General features: G+C 41.6%; 1 long non-coding RNA gene across 1 annotated transcript in view; it reads left to right on the forward strand.

Annotated features, from left to right (window-relative positions):
* Positions 1 to 102: 102 nt before the first annotated feature.
* LOC116663100 overlaps positions 103 to 22,079 on the forward strand; it is a 46,568-nt gene continuing 24,591 nt past the window's right edge. Inside the window, exons 1-3 of the long non-coding RNA XR_004319153.1 lie at positions 103 to 240; positions 5,442 to 5,563; positions 12,064 to 12,143. This is a non-coding gene — a long non-coding RNA (uncharacterized LOC116663100). The remainder of the gene's footprint in view (positions 241 to 5,441; positions 5,564 to 12,063; positions 12,144 to 22,079) is intronic.

The following is a 22,079-nucleotide window of genomic DNA, read 5'->3' on the forward strand; positions in this document are numbered from 1 at the left end:
CAAGTGGCCTAGGACGGCGAGCAGCGGGGCTGCGCAGGCCCAGCTTCAGACACTACATTTCCCGGCAGACCCCAAGTTGGGTCCGCCCCCGGGCGCGGCACCGCGAGCCCCCGGGTGCTAGGCTGAGCGCATTGTTCTGTGCTCGCAGCGCTCCGGTTAGCGGTTGTCTCTCTCGGTTCATCGCAGCCTGACTGGCTGGGTTCTCAGCCCCCACGGTTACGCGTCCTCGCTCTCTGCCGGGTAGGGCGTCCTTGGCACAAACCCTTTGGTCTGGCTCATATCTTTCCCCGCCCCCCGGGGTGCAGGACTTTTCCTTGACTCCAGGGTTCGTGGGCTATGCTGCTGCCTCACTGCCCAGAGCCTGAGAGTCTTGGAGGTCGAGGGCTGAGACTCGGGACGCGACCGGCTCTCCAGATGCGGTTCCTTCAGAACCTCCCCAACGGAGAGTTCGTGTTCGTGTGTGTATACGTATACGTTAATGTTCCCGCGCGCAATAATGTTTATTGAGCGCCTCCTATCAGACGCTGTACATTATTATCTCTAATGTGTATTTTTAAAAAATCACAACCACCTTTCCGGGCAGGGATTATCATCTCTGTTATGCTGTTGAGGAAGGAATTAAGTGCTAGGAAATAGAAGCAAGGTCGGAACTTAATCTTTCTAGCTTCAAATGGAGCTTTCTCCATTTTTCAGAAGTCGCAGAGGACATAAGTAGCGGAGCATATAGAAGGAGCTTTGGTTATTTATTTATTGGTCTATAACTGACGTATCATATTCTTGACCCATTTTAAATGTTCTTTCAATGGTTCTTAGCATTATTTACAGAGTTGTGCAACCATCACCACAGTCAATTTGAAAATATCTTCATCACTCCTAAAAGAAACCGTGTACTTTTTAGCTATCACCCCCAATCCCGCTATCTCCTCCAGCTCTTAGGCATTAGTATAAATGGCATCATATATGTAGTCTTTGTGACTAACTTCTTTCACTTAATGTTTTCAGGGTTTATCCATGTCATGACATGTATCAGTACTTCACTTATTTGTAGCTGAGTAATATCACATTGTATGGATATGATACATTTTATTTATCCATTTTTTAAAGATTGTTTCTACCCTTCGGCTATTACGAATAGACTTGTATGTACAAGTTTTTGTGCGGACATATACTTGCTTCTCTTGAAGATATATGTATATCTTGAAGATACAGATAGATATATATATGTATGTGTGTGTGTGTGTGTGTGTGTATATATATATATATATATAATTGCTAGGTCTCATGGTAACTCTATGTTTAAACCATTTGAAGAACTGCCAGACTGTTTTTCACAGCGGCTGCCCCATTTTACAGTCCCATTAGCGTTGTATGAGGATTCCCATTTCGTGACATCCTTATCAACACTTGTTATTATCTGACTTTTTTTATTATAGCCATCCTATTGGGTATGAAGTGGTATATTGTGGTTTTGATTTGAATTTCCCTGATGATTAATGATGTTGAGCATCTTTTCATGTGCTTTTTGACCACCTGTAGATCATCTTTTTTAAATTATAGTTGATTTACAATGTGTTAGTTTCTGGTGTACAGCAAAGATTCTTTTCCATTATAGTATTTTTTAATTGAAGTATAATTTTACAATGCTGTGTTAATTCCATTATAGTTTATTACAAGATATTGGATATTGCTCCCTGTGCTATACCATCTGTATTGGTGAAGATGGAGAAATGTTTATTTGAGTCCTTTACCTATTTTAAATTAGGTTATGTATATTTTTATAGGAGTCTTTGTATTTATTAGTACATTGTTGTGGAAGATATCTGTTGTTTTTGTCTGCCTAACATTCTGTTTCTTAGAATTGACCTTCCCTACTTCTGTTGGTCCCCCTGGGGCTGCCAGTCATACAACCTTTCCCACTCTGCCACAGTGATTGGCTCAAGGAGAGCAAATGACACAACTAGAGCCAATCAGAATCCTCCTCTGAGATTTTATTTATAAACTAAGAAACTATCCATCCATTTTGAGGACCCAGGGATGTGCCCTAGACATAGTTTGTGTCAGCCAGTTGAAGGGTTAGAAGGAAAAAAGCCAAGCGTTTAAATAAGCAAAGGCAGAAAGTAGAGAAAGAGAAAAGTCATATGACTTGGAATAGTGTGACTGAGGCCATCTTCTCCCCTGGATTTGCCATTATGTAAGCCAGTAATTTTTTTAATCTGTAGTAAATCTGAGTTGAATTCTCGCAACCTAAGGACTAATAGTCTTCCCAGGGCCTGTAAGCCTTGGTCCAAATCTCTCAATAGGGGGAGCTCTCACTCCAGAGAGTGCGGTCACATTTCAGGTGGAAGAACTCTCACATATATGGCAATTTATTAACACTGGCTTCAGGAATGGAGACCGCAATGGTTCTTGAGCAGCAGTGGGAAGCGGACCAGAATGAGCACAGCATGCGAAGGTGGTTCATTGTGAGGTGTGGATTGCGGGGTCGGTGGGCAAAGAAAGATCAGTGATGAGCACCAGCAGTCCTCTCTTGAGTCTCATCAACAGCAGCCCCTCCCTGGAACAAGGCTGAAGGGCTCCAGAATAGCCACTGCAGCATAAAAATTAATTGAACTGAAGGCATTTGAGAATAGGCTTTTTTCCCCTGAACTCCATTAATCTACCTAAATGCAGAACCTCCCTGCAGAATTCAATTGTCATAAATCCCCTCCTGCAACCAGAGAAAATTGACTAGAAGTGGGCACCACACCCATGCGGACATTGTCACAAAGCTGTATCTCCCATCTGTTTTTGTAAGGATTAATTTATCTTTCCTGAAGGTCATTTGTTTTCCCATAAGTGCCATTTCTCCCCTTCCCCTATTAAGAAGTCATTTGTTTTCCTGTAAGTGCCCATCTCCCCTGCCCCTTACCCTGCTAAGATGGTATATAAGCCCAAATTCTAACTGCCCTCCTTAGATTTTTGTGAAGTCCCCCAAACATCACACGTTCATAAATTAAAATCTATCTTTTTTCTTGGTAACCCGTCTTTTGTCAGTTTAATTCACAGGCCCCCAATGATAATATAAGAGCATAGAGGAAGTTTTTCCTCCCCAACAAGGCTATGGCAAAGTCAGCTTCTGGACCTGGGGCAAATTTGGCAGAAAATGCGAGTTCTAGGGCCAGACAACCACAGAAAGGAGGTAGAAAGAGCCTAAGATCCCAGGATAGATACAGTCCTTGTAATTCTGGATGAGCTTTGTATGATTCCTCAGGGAGGAAAAAAAAAGTTTTCCCAGTTGTGGATATTGGAAGCAACCACTAGGCTGAGGTGGTGGCATTAGTTTACAGTCAGGATTCTGAGTAGTAATCAGGTGTTATCTAGGTCTTGGCTAGGAAGTAGGAATAGGGAGATGTGAGCTCTCAAAGTTGGCCTCTGAACATTAGCTTCCTCACCTGAGATGTTTACGTGGGCCCAGCAGGTGATGAAAACTGGCTTGCTGGTGGGAACTGTGGCAAACTGGGGAGTACCAGCCTCTGTCTACAAAGCTACCATGACTGCCAGGGAGAAATGTGGCACTTGTCTGCCAGAGCCTCCAGCATTTCTGAAGAAGTCAGATATTTAGCTCTTTTTTAAAAACAACAACAACAACGTGAAATCTGATCTTCAAATATGGGCAGTTAATTTTGTTAAATTAATTAAACAAGGAGGACATTAGATTGAAGTGGCTCTAATGCCGTGGCAGCCTACCTAAGCAAACTGAAGTCTAAGTCTGTAAAGGCCTCAAGGTTATGAAATCAAAAGGCTAAAGACAACCAATCACAAACAGCCAACTAGGCTTTAAGCCATAACCAATCAATAATTGCTTCTGCCTCTCCCAGCTCTAGTCAGTGGAGCTCTCCTAACCACTTCTGTCACTGCCTGATTGATTTTTTTCTCAAATAGACTCTAAAAAATGTTAATATATCCTAGTTTATCTTTTAACAGTTCATGTAAAATTTAAAGACAGTATTCAAACACACATAAGCATCTGGCCTATGGCCCACTTGTTTGTGATCTCATCTATTGTATCTCTGAAATCCAACTGGCTCACAATTTATGAAATTCCACATGTGAACTTCCTTCAGTTTGTTTTCCAAAGTACTTCTACCTCTGCCCCAAAACCTCCTTTCTCACAGTTAGACACAGGCACCTGGGAGTCTCCCCTGGGATTGAAACTGTGTGTTTCCCACCATTTCAGTGTTGACTGCCCAAGCTGTGTTTCCATCCAGTTCTTGCTGATGTCTAAATCTTTCCTACAGATAAGTCATTTATTTTATTCTTCTTCTCTGGCTTCGGTTTTTTTTTTCCCTCCAAGTGTACACTTTGTCTAGATTTTTAAAAATAATTTTTGAATAAGCACATCATTTAAAAGGTAGAAATATCAACTATATTATTATCAACTATATTCCAGTATAGTCGATAATAATGTAATATGTTTGTATGGGGACAGATGGTAACTATGGTGATCATCTTGTAATGCACAGAAATATTGAATCACTATATTGTGTACCAGGAACTAACATAGTGTTGTAAGTCAGTTATACTTCAAAAAACAAACTCGTAGAAAAGGAGGTAAGTTTTGTGGTTACCAGGGGCAGGGTGTGGGAGAGGGGGAATTGGATGAAGACGATCAGAAGGTACAAACTTAACAGTAATAAGATAAATGAGTACTGAGGATGTGATGTGCAACGTGATTACATGATTAATGTAATTGTGCTGCTGTATATTATATATGAAATTTGATAAGAGAGTAAATCCTAAGAGTTTTCATCATGAGGAAAAAATATATTCTTTTATTTTGTATGTGTGTGAAATGATGGATGTTCATTACATTTATTGTGGTAATAAGTTCCTGATGTATGTAAGTCAAATCATTGTGCTTTACCCTTTAAACTTATACAGTGCTGTATGCCAATTATATCTCAATAAACCTGGAAGAAAAAATTAGATATAAATATCATGCAGTGAAAGTGACCCTTTCTTTTGTCCCCCCACCCATGTAGAGCCCCTTCCTAGATTTCTGGAGGCAACCATAACCTCCAGTTAGCAGTTGCTTGTGTATCTTTCCAGAGAAATCATATGTACACGTATGTAAGTACACACATGCACACATACCTATGTATACACAAATGTATTTTGCACATTATACATGCTGTTTATACTCTATGACTCATGTTTTCTATGTAAACTTATATCTTGGACCTCCTTTCATATTAATATGAAGCATCCTAATTCTCCTACAGTATGTATGTCCAATCCCCTTAGTCCTCTTTTGAAATACATTGGGGTTATTTGTAGTCTTTTGCTTGTACAATTAATGCAGCAATGAGTAATCTTACAGGAGGTCATTTTGCTGATGAATATCTGTCATCTGGCCTCAATTAAGAATTCTATTTAAAAATTATTCTTTTGTACGCACTTAGATTACTCCCCTGGGAGATGCTAGCTGTATGTCATGAGGACGCTCAGACGTTACTGTGGAGAGGCTGATGTGGTGAGGAACTGAGAAGAGGCCTCTTACCAGCCATCAGCACTAACCTGTCAGGTACGCGGGGGAGCCAACTTGGAAGCAGCCCCTCCAGCCCCAGTCAAGCCTAAGGTAACTGCAGTCCTGCCAACACCTGACTACAGCCTTCGGAGAGGCTCTGAGCTGCAACCACCGAGCTCATGTGTTCCCAGATTCCTGAACCACAGAAACTGTGTGAGATAGTAAATATTTAAGCTGCCACATTTTAGGAATTTGTTATACAGCAATGGATAACTAATACAGGAAGTGATGTGAACAGAGCCACGCCTTACAGGGGGCCTGGCCAGAGAGACAAGAAGCAGGAAAAAAAATTAGGAAAACATTTGCCAGAGTCCAGCCAAGAGGCAATAGAAGTTCTATGATTACAGAAAAGGATTAATGAGAGAAACATAGAGGAAAAAGGAATATGAGAGACACAAGGAAGGGTAGTCCAAAGATTTCAAGCCTAGATAGCTAGGAAGATGGTGAGAATATTTCTGACATAGGGAACAGTGGAAGGAGAAGCAAATGGATGGGAGAGAAATGGTAACATTCAGAGTAATTGTATAAGGTAGATATTTTTATTTTCCCCAGTTAAGAATTTGAGGCTGAGGAAGCTTCAGTGGTGGATTTGATGTCGTAGAGTTAGGATGCAAATCCAGGTCTATATGCAGAGTGCTTTACTGTTGAACATGGGAAATTTGAAGGCTGGTGGAGATGTTGTTCGGGAGAAAAAAACTGAACATCAATGAGAGTGAACAGGGTGAGGGAAGTAGATTTGTAGAGTTATTTGGGAAGATGGTAGATAAAGCCGTAATAAAACATGAGATTGTCAAGAGAGAGGGAAAGGAGGGTACAGAAGTGGGAGAAAAGAGAGCCACGGGAGTCGCAGCACCCAGAGGAGACCCTCAGTGGAGCAAAGCCCTGGTGCTTAAGCCAGCACGACATGCAGGGATACATCTTAAAAAGAGAAGGGTTTGCTGGGGTAGGGATGAGAATCATGTATGATGATAATGTTACTGATCCGCTCACCTGACTCAAAGCAAAGCCAATCTGCTGACACTGGGCTGTGCTGAAGGAAGGACAGAGTTTATTGCAGAGCGCCAAGCAAGGGAGCAGGAGGCAAGCCTTAGATCCACCCCAGCTTGATCACTGAGTTAGAGGCTTTTTCAAAGGGGAAGAACAAAGAGGCTGGAATTAATTAATGTCTTATAACATTTCTTAACCATAGTTTTGGGAGTCGGGATGTCTTTGGTTTACAATTCTCTGGCCAGGTGGTCCATGGCTCAGGATGTTAGCTCATCCAGCTCTGGGGAAACAACCTGAGTTCATACATTAAGGATGATATTCTGTAATAGCAGTCTTAGTACATTAACGACGTCATCGTCATCGACAACAGCAGTTCCGGTTATCCGACTCTGGTTGATGGTTGTTCAGTTAGCAAAGGATTGAAGTCACTGGGGACAAGAAAGGGAATAAAGGTTTGGATAGAGAGATTAATCATAAACTCAGTGAGGGAACCGGGTTTTAGGGGCGCTCAGCTTCAACAATAAAATGCATGAAGAGTCATCTACTTGAACAGCACTGTTTCCAAAAATGACTGATTCAAAGAGAACTAAATGCTATTGCACCCTTTGGAATCACTTTTCAGTTATGAGCTTGGTATTCAGGTATTGCTTTCCTGAAGCCAGGGGACCACGTGGGAGTTTCCCTCTGCCAAAGAAAGGAGCTACAGAAGGATGGAAAGGGAATGGTGTGATGGGAAAGACAGCTGAAATCCCCTTGGTCATAAAGGCGGTTGGTAGAAAAATAATAACAGCTCTTTAGTGAGAAGTAAGATTCATAACCATTCAAAGGCCTGACGTTAATTATAAGGAATTTTAACATCGGAGGTAGAAAGCCTGAACTGAGTGTCATCTTCCATTCTAAGCAATGATCCTTTTCAAGATTGAATAACTGTTAATAGATATGTATTTGCATAATGACTTTTTAAAAAATTCTCTAAATTGTCTCCAACTAATTGATTTAGGGTACCTATGTTTTTTTTTGTTCTCCCACCACCTCCATCTCAATTCCACTGATAAATACAAATTAGGCAATTAGCTTTTTCCAAGAACAGTGCTGAATTTATTGTAAGGGATTTTAAAATTTTGAATTAGCAAAGAGAGTGAGAAATTCTGCTGGTAGAAAACACAGAATCAGAGAAAAAAATCAGAAAATATTCTGGTCCCTTTTGATTATAAGGACTGTGGATGTGGAGAGATTTGGGAGAAGCTGTCGTTTTTTGGAGGGAGGCTTGCACCAGAACATTGTTTGACTTCCACGATGTGAGTCTGGCATCATCCAAAGATGAGGCAACCAACTTTCATTGCTTAAGTTCACCTACCACCTCTATAAGACACATTCACTGATGTAAGCAGAAAAGATCCTGGAAATGGTATAAAATGATTGAAGGTTAGAAGCTGTAGGATCAGGCAATGAAATAACTCTCTGATATTAGATTTTCCCCTCATGTCAGAAGAAAAGCATCTTTCCACTGTAAAGTTACCTTTTTCCTTCTTTCCATACCCTAGAAGCAAGTCACTAAGCTCATACTCATGGCTGGGGGGTGGGGGGTGGGGGGCAGGGGAAGAGTGGGAATTAAGTTTCATCTCCTGGAGTAGGGAGCAGTTACATAAATTACTTGAAATCCTGTAGGGGAGAGTTGTCTCTTCTCCATTTATTTAAATAGTTAATCTTTTATTTATATCAGTATAGACTCATGGATATTTATTTTATGCTTTGGGTTATCATCCATTACTACTGTATTAACCACGTGCTTTGGATGCTTTGACGTCTGGGTTCTTGCTGAGCCTGGAGGGGTTGCCCCTCCCAGGGATAGCCAATTCCTAGAGACAGTGTTCTCCTTTGAGTGTGCCTTCCAAATGTAAACCACCCCATCCAGAGCCCGCATCCCCACAGCCTCCTCTGTTGGGTTCTCAAGCTCAGGGCTACTGTTCCTTCGCCCTAATTAACCAGGTCCAGGTACCCTTGCTCCCTCTGCCCCCTGATCAACCCTGGTGCTTCCTTGTGTGGCCCTCTGCAGTGTGGTGTGCCCCTCTTCTTAGGAACTGTGAGTAACAAACCATCTTTAAACAGGCAGTCATCTCTTGATCTGCTAGCCTTCACCATAAATGAATAATAATAAAATCTACATTTTAAAACTCCGTATTTATTTTATTGTTCAAATTGTTCCAACTTTGGTTACTGGGAGCTCTTTCAGATTGGTTCCTGTGTCCCTTTCACATCCTCCCTGTCCTCTTATTTTCTGAGCACGTCTTTACTTTCTGGTGCAACAAGATGTTTCTGACCTATATATCTCCTGCCCAATGCTTTGAATCAGCCATTTCTCCAAGAAAGCCTTGTTCCTTTTATTAGAGAATGGTATTGCCACTGATTTTTGTAAATAAAGCTTTATTGGAACACAGTCATGTTTACTCAATTTCATATGGTCTATGGCTGTTCTTGCAGTACCACAGCAGAGCTGAGTGGTTGCAAGAGACCCGACAGCCTGAAAAGCCTGAAATGTCTATTATCTGGCCTTTACCAATGTTAACTAGACTTACTGTGTGATCATTTCACAATACATACAAGTATTTAATCATTATGTCATACATCTGACACTAATACAAAGTTTTATGTCAATTATACCTCAATAAAAAAATAAAGAATATGTAATTATCATTAAAAAAAAAAAGAAGTTTGCTGACCTCTTCTTATATAAAGGTGATTGTTGTGCTTATCTCTAGGAATATAGAGAGGTCTTATGGAAGTCCGAAACATGAACTAAAGTGTCCGTGGGATCTGATAGTAGGAGTAAACACTACATTTTCTTCCATGGCTTTTTGGTTTTTATTGTGCACTTCCCCTCCATGCCTTTCCTCTCTACCAGGTGGTTCTCACTGCCCCTTATGTAGACTGCTAAATTGTCGGGAGAAAGTCCCCTTCTTGCTAGATTGGAAGTCAGGAGATTTATGATAGGGAAGAATTTATAAGAGTTGGTACCCCCCCGCCCCCGGGATGGTAAAGAGAGCCACGTACACCTCTGGTCATGTAAGCTAGGCCCAGCGAGCAGAAGAAAAGAAAGCAATTCCTTCTCAACACAATTACTCTTTTGCAACATGTCAAACCAATGTCATTTTCAGGAAGCCTCTCTTTTCCCTGTATATGATTAGACCTTGTAGCTGAGAAAAAAACAACTCACCTTGGAGAGTGTTTCCTGCTTTTTAGGCACATTTCTGAAGAAGTCAAGTATGTCAAACACTGGGGATTAACCTCAACCTCCCAGAGGCGGCAGTGACTAAGCAAAGCACAGTCTCTCAGGTGCTCCAGTTTGCAAGTCCCTGCAAAAGACAGAGAGGACTGTCCTCTTCCTACAGGGAGAGCAGGGGTTTCCTGAGGGAGTGGGCAGGCATGGGGGCACCTGACTAGGGGGTTCAAAGAGAGGCTGCATTAGCTGGAGAGAGGTTGAGGAAGGAGGAAGAGAGGGAACATTTATATTAGACTCCTTCCTTTTGAAGACCTAGTCTGGAAAGCTTTTGCTATTGTGTAGTAGAATAAAGAATAAATTCCAACGCAGTGACAGCCTAACCCTGGGTGATGAACACCTATAGATACCTCACTTGTAGCACAGTGTGTGTCTGGTAGGGGAGACCAAGCAGCAAAGATTCTCAGGAAGGAACAGTAAGTGCTCTCTGCTTGCTCCAGTGAAGAGAGGCCAGGAGACACACCTGCAGCATCAGGGCAGAGTCTCCCAGCACCAAGACAGTCAGACTGCCTTTTTCCTTAGGGCAGAAAAGAAGAGATTTACACTGCTTTGCTCCACATGCTTCGTATTCACCTGCTGCATAACGGACCTGATAAGGTTGCCAGATTTAGCGAGTGAAAAATGCAGGATGTCGAGTTATATTTGAATAACTTTTGAGTATAAGTATGTCCCATACACTATCTGGGATATACTTACGCTAAAAAAATGCTGTTGTTTTTGTTGATCTGAAATTCTAATTTACCTATTTTTTATTTTATCTGGCACCCCTATGCCTGGCCTGCAGTCTGCTTCATAACCTTTCAGATCAGCTCACGGAGCTGCGAGAAACTTCATCCTGGATCTTTTGAGAGAGAGAGCAAAAGGCAGAGGCAGAAAGCACTGTCCCAGTTTTCCTGTTTTGGGGAAGCCCAGCAGACCAGACTGTGATAGGCCGTTGGTCAACATTCAGCTGGTCCTGTCCTTTCTCCACGTCTGGTCTAACTAGCTGTGGCCATGGTCACGGGCTGTTGGAGGGTGTGGGAGCACATGGAAAGTTTAGGTAAACAGGAGGCAGTTCAGCATGTCACCATGGCTTAGTGCAGGGATGTCTGCCGGCAGGCTTCCCTACTCCAGCCTTCCTCCTCTGCCTCTCCTCTACCTCAGGCCAGAAGAGTCCTTTTTTCTAGTACCTCTGACCTCAACTTAATGCTGGTCCTTCTCCTCCTTTAGTCTGAAGACTCTCAGAGGTGACTCACGTTGTTTTGGCCCACTTAACTGCCTGCTGACAATTGCTCTTGCTCCTGTCAGGCTGACCTTCTAGCCTGCTTCTTTTTCTGCACAAAATGTGGTCCCTGTTTTCCTCTGTTCACTCAGATCACTTAAGGGTCAACTAAAATCACTCCGTTCTGTGAAGTCTTTCCCACTCTAGTCTGTACTGTTCTGTCCTAATTTGATGAATTGTCCTGTGTACATCATTATCTCAAAAGTTTAACTGCCCTATGTTTATTTCCTTTTTTTAATTGAAAATCAAAATTATAGCACTAAAATGTTTTAATCATTCAATACCAATAACCTAAAATGGCTTCTAAAATTTTTTGAGGAAACTTCCAAATTTTATAATGTGCATGTATCATTTATATGGCTGCCTGCTGTCCCATATTTGTATCTTTCCAGCTTTTGTGATCAGAAAGGCAAAGCCCCCTTTCACCTCCCTCCAAATAGCAACTACTCAAGAGGATGATTAACCCAGCTTAGAACACATGTCCACCAGGTAGTGTCCATTCCCCCATGCCTTTTAACCAATGGCTGTGGTGAGAGGAATGAGCTACTACATTTGACTGGATTTAGATCACCCTGTGGCGACAGGATTAAATACTGTGATTTGACAGCTCCACCAGGATGAAAATCAGAGTTGGCAAGTGGAAGGGAGAAGTACAGTACCCCAAAGGAAGGAAGGTAATAATTGGCAGAGAGAAACGATAGCTGTCTACAAAGACCAAGACTCTTCTGAGTTTTGGTAGAATGACCCAATCCTCTCGAATCTGGTCGTCCTTTGGTTAATTGAAAACAATTTTTGCAACTATTGCCTTGAGGACCTAACCCTCAGGTAATGGTAAATGTCGGAAGACACTAATTTGAAAGACACTGATTTTACTTAATTATACCTTCTTTCCTTTGAGCATCTGGATGAATTTTATAATAATCAGATGGTATGAAATGTCTAAGAAAAATTATTGTTCTTTTTCATTTAAAGAGGAGAACATTCAGTCTTGAAAGAATAGGACAAAAAATTAAAAGGCCTGTTCAACGACATTCACTGGCCCATTGCCTGGGGTAAGTCAAAACTTTTCAGCCTTGTATCTTATATTCTCCACAAGGGAGATTTCTAAAATTCAAAGTATCAGTGGATTTTTTATATTGAAAGATGACTATGGGGTATGCAGTTTTATTTGTTCCCTCCTCGACTCCCTTCCCCAAAGTGTTTTAAATGAAAAGACTTCATTCACATCCTTTCAGGAGTAAGGCAGAAGGAATGTTGTCTAAATTGAATGAATACACCCACAGAAGAAGGAATAAAAGTTCTGCTTCCAAATCTGTGCAGTAGGTTTTCCTGTCCACAACATTTTACATTCACACAAGTCATAAATCTGTACTCACGTTTGTGTTTCTAAAGTGCCTCTTCTCACATCATGCAGTTGCTGTGAACAGTTAGCTGTTAGAGTATTACTACCCACATCAGAGGGAGGTGAAGCGAAATATTCTCTCCTTGCTTTCTTTTGCCAGCTGGTTTCTGACTCAGAGCAATTAAAACAAAAACAAAAAACTGTGTTGTCTTCTGAGCCCTGTGTCTAACTTTGGTTATTTCCTTGCAATGCATTCTTTGAAAATTCATTTATATTTTTGAATAGATAATATTTTCAAATAGTTCAAAATTTTTTAAAACGTTCAGTATAAAGTCTCACTCTCACGTGTTTCACTACCTTTTCAGGTCCCACTGCCCCACACCCAGTGGTTACCACTTTTGTCAGATGTACACAACTTGTATAGCTTTTTAATATACATGTGGACAAATATGAACATATATATTCTCATTTTACCCCATTTAAAACAAAAGGCAGTATTGTTCTAAACATTGCTTTTTCACTTAGCATTGTATGTCAGAGATCTTTCATATTGGTAAATAGCTTCCTCATTCTTTTTTATAGTTGCATAGTCTTCTATCAAACGAATATACCATATTTTTTTAATCAGTGCTAATTAATTTACATGTGGATTTTTTCCAGTCTCTTACAAACACTGCTGCAATGGTTAAATCTTATACTCAAGTCATCTGTTACATGTACCAATACATCTGTAGGGTGAATCCCTGAAACAAGGTTGCAAGGTTGAATAGTTAACAAATTATCATTCTTGCAGTGTTTTCTTAAAACATTACTACCATTCTTCCCTTGTGAATTCATCTTTATTCTCCCAAACTCACTTTAAACGTTAGCTACTTTGTGGAAACTTCCTGATCCTCTCTCTGAAGACTGTCATTTGCTCCCACGTCAGTGCTCTCACTGCTTCATATTGGTACCCCCATTATAGCTCTCAGCCCATTGTACTGAGGTTATTTATAGGGGTGGCAGTTACCTGGTCTATAATGTTGAAAAGCAGGGATTCTGCATGCTACATTTCTGTAACCCTAGGACCATAGACAGTGCCTAGTGTGCAGTAGATGGATGGATGGACAGATATATGGGCAAATAAATAAATACAACCAAATTCCAATATTACTGGGAAAAGTTCCAAAAAATTATCCTATGGAGAACTTGGGACAAATATCAATGTTAAATATCAGTGTGTGTTATTATGCTTTAAGAGTTGGCTTGGTTGGGTGAGTTGATTGGAAGAGAGGTTCTGAACGAGGAGCATGACACACTGAGTTCAGATAAGCAGTCAACAGTTGAGATCTGCACCAGATAAGGTTCATATGGATGCAAGAACCAGAAACAGATCTTCTATCACTTAAGCAAAAGTTAGATTTATTTTGGAAGCTTACGACCGAAGGCAGAGCTAGACAGCCAACTCTCAGGAAGGGGGGGTAACAGGGTCTTCAGATAGAAGACAGCTTGTGGGTTTCTCTCCTGAACATTGCCAGAGATGACTCAGCTCTCACCACTTTCTGTCTCTGGTTAAATTCTCAAAGTTCCCAGGAAAGAATCTGACAGGCCAGCAGTCTCTTCCCTTGGATCATTCAGGCATAGTAAAGGACAGAATGGATAACATAGGCATAGCCTTTTTTGGGAAACACTTATGTGCCAGGCTGCCATTGTAATTTTTGACTACAGAGGAACCAAGTGGGTTTCCTGTCAGGTGTGTATGGCAGAATGACAAGGAAGCCAGGGAAAAGTAGAAACCAGGTCAGTGGGGCAAGGAATTGGATAGGAGCAAGCAGAAGCCTAGACATCGAGACCTGGGCAATAGGTCAGAAGTAGACTGGCAGACAGATATGCAGTTGGAGTCATCTGAGCACATCTGGCCCCAAGTCCAGATTGGCTTTGGGAACTAGAAGAGGACTGATCCTGCCCTTGGGAGATGAGTTGGGAAGCTAGTAGGAAAGATGTGTAGGCTGGGCCTGGTGTTGCCTTCCCCCCGCAGGCCTGCAAGGCCTATACTTGCCCAGCTTCAAGACTGAAGAAAGAGCCTGCAGTCGGCGACAGAGACATCAATGGTTTAATGGTTGGGTGATCTTACATGTCTAAAGCAAGGTCCTGGAGCGACACCCCACTGTGCATGGGGGATGGCAGGCAAAACATGGCAGCAGTCTTTGCTCTTGGTGTCAGGGGGAGGGTATCAGTTATAGGGAGAATTGACATCAGGTTGGCTCATTGCTTACCAGGGAAACCAGCAGAGGGGCACGCCCCCTCACCACCCAGCTGGGGCAGGGGCAAGGAAGTAGGAAGGTCAGTCCTGTGAATAGGGTGTAGGTGAAGCAGGCACTGGTCGAGCAGGGGATGTACAGAGGGCAAAGGAACAACCGTTTGATTGGCCTGACCATACTCTCCACCCCTACATACTTAGCAATACCCATAACATCTTAGTCCACCCCTCTTCTGTGAAATTCCTGGGGTCAGGTATGTAGAGGGGCATTGCAACCAAGCACACAAATACAGTACAGACAACAGCAACCAAGGAGTATCAAGAGTAAGATACCTAGTATGCTGAGAATAGTCATTTGCCAGGATGTGGGTAAATTTGAGCCAGGAGCTTACTGGGTCAATGGAAAGGTAGTCAGTCGTGGCAGCATCCTGTCCAGTTATAAGGAAGGTAAGGCCACCACTGGTTTTTACAGTCCAGAGCCACCCCCATGGGGAGGGGAAGGCCTGGCTGTAAAGGAAACATTCTGTTGGTCCAGCCAGGAACCAGCAGTCACAGTACAGGTCTGTCACCCCATGTTACATTGAGCACCATCAGAGGTGGACGCATTAGGTCTTTTCAAACAAAAATCCAGTTAATTCACTAGTTGCACTTGTGTGTCCAGAAGCCAGCCTGTTCTATTCCACACAGCATAGCCCAGGGGGCTCATGGGCAGTAAAGTTTACCCATGGGGGTCCTTCTGATGTACTGGCATGTGGGACAGGAAGGTGGTGAAAGTCTTTCCCTCTCATTGTCAGTCGTCCCCACGTAGTCACATTCGCCAGGTCAGTTTTTCATGAGGCCCAGAGAAGAAACGATGGCATCTCACTATAGACCCAGAAATGACACTCATTTCTCAGTGAGGACAGTATTGCTGCTCAATCCTTGAACAGATGTCCTCTGCTCAGGCTAGAGGTAAAATGTAAGACATCTAACAGGCACCGCACAGGGGCAATCATGACAATGAAGCAAAACACAAGTAGTAGCAGCATTCTGAGATAATACCACAGCCACTTGCGGTTTTTGTCCTGGTCTGCAATACAGTTCGGAAAACTCAAGTTTTCAGTCATATAGGAACATGTCTAAAATTACATTTACAATGGACCCTAGTTTTACCTGGGATGTCTGAACCACAGCTACTCCGTTTTGATTATCAAATGCATTCCCCTCCTCAAGGCCAAAGCAGATGTACCATGCATGTTCAGTAGGCCACGGAACAGGCCACTCTATTAAGTAAAATGTAAGTTAAACCTTGTATAAGCTAGAATGACTTCCCCGTACCTCAATATGTACAGATTTTTCCCATCATTTCCCCTTTTGATTGCAAACCTTTCAATAGAAAGCACTGATGATCAAAATATTTGTCCCGTGAAGCTGGGGTGGTTCAGCTGTCTACCCTAGGTCCAGATCATGTCCCTTGGTGCTAAGCCTCCTTTATATTTGCCTAGTTATCCATGTTGGGGGAAAATGAATCAGATATTGTCAACAGGTTCAGAGGTATGTTGACTGGGAAACATTTTAGAGGCTATACATGTTACCAATTACACGTAGATACATTTTAGAGGCTATACACATATATCAGTTGTTACACAAGCATTGTACATGTGCTTTTAGTAACAGACTTAAACCAAGCAGTGTTATACATTATAAGTAGTTACACTCTATGACAACTCCATTAAGAATTTTTTCCATCCTGAACGTCAAGGCTAACACAATAATTTTCATAAATACAGACCTTAATTAGCAGAAGGAGAATTTAACGGCTACTGAAATATCATATTTTTCTCCCTAAAATTACCCTCATCTCCATCAAACATGGCCAAATCAAGACAAATTTGTTTGCAAAATGTCTGGTCAATTGACCATGTAAGCTTTTCCAAACTGGCTGTGGTGGAACTCCTCAGAAGGAGTCACAGATTGAATTCCCAAAAGGCCTCTCAAGGCCAGGAAAGCCATGCCAAAGGCCTGCCATCAGGCTTCACCTTGGTGGATTTCTCCCTTCTAGAGGTCCCCAGAATATTGAGGTTCCTGCACATGTCAGGAGACAAGTCTTTCCCATTTCCCTGATAAGGCTGCTTGGAACCCAAGAGTCTCCAGTTTTTGGAGGGCCCAGGCAGAGAGAAAAGGAAAATGCTTCAACTCTACGCATGGGTGTAGTTTACCAAATTGCTATGTCAACATTAATTTGAGGGAAGGGCTTTCCTAAACCTGGAAAATACAGATCAAAACCATTCCAGACAAAAGCCATACAATTTATACCATATTCACCAGTTCACACAGTAACCAGTCCTTTTGTTAACTTTTTTATAAAGCTATCAGGTTTTCCATTAGGATTCTTTAATTTCTTACCCAGTTCAGTGATAAGATCTAAAATTTATCAGACCTATACTTGTCAAAAGGTCCTTCTTGAATGAATCTTCTTGAAGATGAAACTTTTGCAAAAGCATCAGAGTACAACAATAACTGTGTATACATGTCAAAAGACTTTGAAAGTCACGGTTAAACACCTGATTAGAATTGAATCGATAAAGAACCTTGGCTACGACCCCTAGAATTATGACTGATTGTAATCTTAACCCTTAAAATCCTTAATCTCTGACAAAAACCAAAAAGCAAGTAATTGTGAACTGTTTGTCACACCAGCATTTCCTGATTGGAAAACTTATGCTTTAGTCTTCCTCTCCTAAGAAGGCAAAGGTGGGTAAATTTAGATTCGCCCAGCAGTTAATGTTCCAATATTTTATCCTATTGGAAATGACCCAGATAGTCAATGAATTCTCTTCATTTAACGTAGTTTCAAGTTACCAAAATCTGGAGAGACTATTTTAGATAGACATTCCTCAAACATAGTTATTCCTAGAGAGTTTAAAAAGGCCCCTCTTTTCCCTTCACTCTTAGAGATCACACACAATTAGAGCAAAGTTCCTGAGAACCCAGGTTGATCATTTACATCTCAAAGGCACGGGAAGAAATACCAATTCCTTCTAGAAAGCTAGCTTAACCAACTACAAAAGGCTCACTTTGATACCATAGCAGAGCCATCAGGGGCCTTCATTGTTCTCCACTCTCTTGGTGGCCCCCATTCATCAAGGACAGCCAGTCACCACAGGGCCCCACACACTAGTGGACGGCCGCCCCGGGTTTCCCTTGCAACTTTTGGGATCACCTCTGGAACTTTGGGGCCCCACATAAGTGGACTGCCCTGCGACTTTCCGTTCCCCGCTCTTTTTCTCAACATCTCAGCACTCATTGGAGTTTCCTCCATCCCCTGGCTGCTCTGCCAGTTGTTGGGCTGCACCACACAGGCCTGCAAGGCCTGCACTTACCCAAGCTCAATACCAAAGAAACAGCCCAGAGTCGGCGACGGAGACATCAGTGGTTTAACGCATAAGGGGATCTTACAAGCAAGGTCCTCCAGCGGCTCCCCACCATGCGCGGGTGACGGCGGGCGGAGCGGGCTGGCAGGCTTCTCTCAGGAAAGGGGGGAGGTTACTAGTTATAGGGGGAATTGACATCAGGTTGGCTCATTGGTTACTGGGGAAACCAACAGAGGGGCACGCCCCTCACTGCCCCTTTGGTAAGAACAGTCAGCAGCTGGGGCGGGGGCAAGTCTGTAGGAAGGTCAGTCAGGTGAGTCGGGTGTAGGTGAAGCAGGCACTGGTCAAGCAGAGGATGTAAAGAGAGCAAGAGAACAGCCATCCTGAGGGCCTGACCACGCACTGGCCTGCACCTGTCCTCGGCACAGAGCTTGGAGCAGAGTTCTTCACTCACATGCATTTCTCTTCACTTTCTGGGCAGCTGGCAGTGTGAAGGACTGGCCCAGCCTGCCTTGATCCCACCAAGTCTACCAATGACAGTGCTCATGTATTTCATTGTCTCTCAGCTATTGGTGCTTATTATTTTTTTTCTAGATGTTGTTGTTTGGCCTTGAATCCAACTTATATGCTGGTGTGACTGAGGAAAGGGAGGTACTAGCGTTCATTTTATGCCTACTATGTTCCAGACGTAGTGATAGAGATCTTATATGCATTATTACATTTTTAAAATATCTTCAAAATAGCCATTTGAGGGAAGGTTTAGGCCCCTTTTCATAGATAAATTAACTGAGACAAGAAAGGTGTCAGTTTGTTCAGGCTGCTGTGATGAGATACCACAGACTGGGTAGCTTATCAACCACAAACATTTGTTCCTTACAGTCCTAGGGCTCGGGAGTCCAAGATCACAGCACTGGCAGATCTGGTGGCTGGAAAGTTGCAGGGTCGTCCAGTAATGTGTGGCCCACTTCCTAGACAGCCATCTTTTTGCTTTAACTTCATATGGCAGAAGGGCTAGGGACCTTTCCGTCTGCTGCTTCTTTTAAAAGGGCTCTAATCTCCTTCCTAAGGGCTATGTTTTCATGACCTAGTCACCTCCCAGAGGCCCCGTCTCCTCATATGATCACCCTGGGGATTAGGTTCCAACATACGAATATTGTGGGGACAAATGTTCAGACCATAGCAGAAGGTCTAGTAATTTGAACAAAGTTCCCTTAGACCCCAATGTTCATATTTCCTTCTTCACAGCACTCTTTAGACTCTTTTGGGTCTTGTCACCTGCACACTGGGGCCTGTTTGTTTTCTTGACGATGACTGAAAGACAGCGAGGCTGTCATGGGCAATGGAATGTCCTTGGAATCAGGAAACCTCAACTCTGGGCTCAGCTGTGTTATCAGTTAGGTGGTGGCTTAGTTTCCTCATCTGTAAAGTGAGGGGGTTGAATTAGCTGACATCAAGGCTATTTTATTGCTCTAAGAATGCCAGGCCTCTGGTTTTGCAGTCTTTGAGGCAATTAAAGATCACTTCTGCTTTAGAGAACTTTTATTTGGTCTGTAGCTATATATGACCTACTGGTCCACATTAGCCTCTGCAAAGATATGTTGTATCCTTGACATTCTTCTTCCTTCCTTTGCCATTGCTTCCCCTGTGATACCGTACATGATTCAGGGAAGCAGACTTGTGCAGCGCATCAGTGTGGTCTGGCGTTCCCAAGGAATCTTTGAACTCACCTATACAGTTTCTCAGGGATAAGGTACACTGACAGTTTTACTTTCAGGATTGGTCCATAAAAGTTATTTTGAAAGTTTCCCTTCCATTTTTAGTAGTGAAAATTGTTTTTCAAATGACATTCTATTGAGAACTCCAAAAAGTAAACCAAATGTGACTGAATGTGAAAAGAAGTTATTATATCAACAGCTGAGAAAAAAAAAAAAATCCTGCTTGGAGAAAAGTGGTGTTGGGATTGGAAAAGACTTTTACAGATAGAAAGTGAGGCTTAAACTTTCACGCAATAGAAATGAATGGAAATTTGCAGGTGGGAAGGATAATAAAGGAATATTATAATGAGCTTTATGCCAACAAATCTGACAGCTTAGATAAAATATCCAAATTCTTGGAAAAACCTAACTTACCAAAACCAATACAAGAAGAAATAGAAAATCTGTATAAACCTAAAACTGATAAAATATTTATATTTGTAATTTAAAAAACCTCAAGAAAAAAACTCAGGCTCAAATGATTTCACTTGTGAGTCTGTCAAAAATTTTAAAAAGGAATAATACCAATCTTACACAACTCTGAGAAAAAAGGAAGAGGTAACACTTCCAGAATGTTTTTTGAGAAAACCCTGATAACAAAACCTGACATGATCATCTCAAGAAATGGAAACCATGGACTAGTATCTCTCATGAACAGAGACACAAAACCCAGAACTAAATTATTAGGAAACTGAATCAAGAAATACATACAAGAGGATAATACATCATAACCATGTGTAATTTATCTAGGAATGAAATGTTGTTGGTTTAACATTAAAAAAAAATCAATGTAATTCATTGCATGAACAGAATAAAAGTTTAAAAAGTTACAGCATCTCAATACATACAGAAAAAGCATTTCACAAAATTCAACATTCGTGCATGAAAAATTTCAGCAAACTACAAAAAGAAGGGGGTTTCGTTAATTTGATAAAGAATATCTACAAAAAATTATAACTAACTTTATACTTAATGATGAAAGACTGAGGCTGTGAACAAGGCAAGGATGCTGTTATGGACTGAATGTTTGTGTCCCCCCCAGAATCATTCATTCATACCCTTCAGTGTAATGATATTAGAAGGTGAGGCCTTTGGAAGGTAACTAGGATAAGATGAGGTCATGAGTGCAGAGCCCTCATGAATGGGATTAGTGTCCTTACAAGAGTCAGGAGAGAGCTTGCTTTCTCTTTCTTTCTACCACGTGAAGACACAAGAAGCCAGCCACATGCAGCCTGATAGTGGGCTCTCCCCAGAACCCGACCATGCTGGTGCAGTGATCTAGGACTCCCAGCCTCCAGAACTGTGAGAAATAAGTTTCTGTGGTTGATAAGCCATCCAGCTGATGGAATTTTGGTGTAGCAGCCCAATTAACTAAGACAGATATCCAGTCCTACTACTTTTATTCAGTACTGTATTGGAAGTCCTAGTTTAATAAAGCCAGAAAAAGGAATAAAAGATAAAAAGATTGGAATAGAGGAAGTAAAAACATCACAAACAACCTGTCTACATAGGAATTCCTAAAGAAAATACGAAAAAGCTACTAGAACTAATAAATGAATTACCAAGACTGTAGGATGTAAGATAAATAATAAAAAATAAACTGTATTTCTAAATTATAGCACACAGCAATTGAAAGCCAAAATTAAAAATCAATATGTTTTTAAAAATGTCATCAAAAATATGAAATCTTAGGGATGAATTTAATGAAGTAAGTGTAAGACCTGTACACTGAAAACTATAAAACAGTGCTGAGAAAAGTGTAAGATCTATTTAAGAGATGTATAGGGGTTGGTAGACTCGATATTCTTAAAATGTTAATCCCACCCCCTCAGATTATCTGTTGATTGAATGAAATCCCAATCAAAATCCCCACAGCTTTTTTGTAGATAATAATCAGCTGCTTCTCAAATTTATAGGGAAATAGAAAGGACCTAGAATAGCCAAGGTCAGCTAGGATAAAAGCAGGACAAACTCGGAAGACTTGCACTTCCTGATTTTAAGGCTTACAATACACCGTCAGTAAATCAAGACAGTGTAATATTTGTCTAATGATAGCAATTGAACAGAATATCAAGTTCAGAAATAGACCCACACATATATGGCCACTGATTTAGAAAAAATTTTTTAACTGAAGTATAGTTGATTTTTTGCACTTTTTTGTCTGCTTGTGTTGTGGGGAGGTAGTCAGATTTGCTTACTTGTTTATTTATTTCTTAATGGAGGTACTGGGGCTTAAACCCAGGACCTTGTGCATGCTAACACGCACCCTACCACTGAGCTATACCCTCCTCTCTGGCCAC

The sequence above is a fragment of the Camelus ferus genome, chromosome 4 (genome assembly GCF_009834535.1).
Source record: "Camelus ferus isolate YT-003-E chromosome 4, BCGSAC_Cfer_1.0, whole genome shotgun sequence".
In the NCBI taxonomy this organism is placed as follows: Eukaryota; Metazoa; Chordata; class Mammalia; order Artiodactyla; family Camelidae; genus Camelus; species Camelus ferus.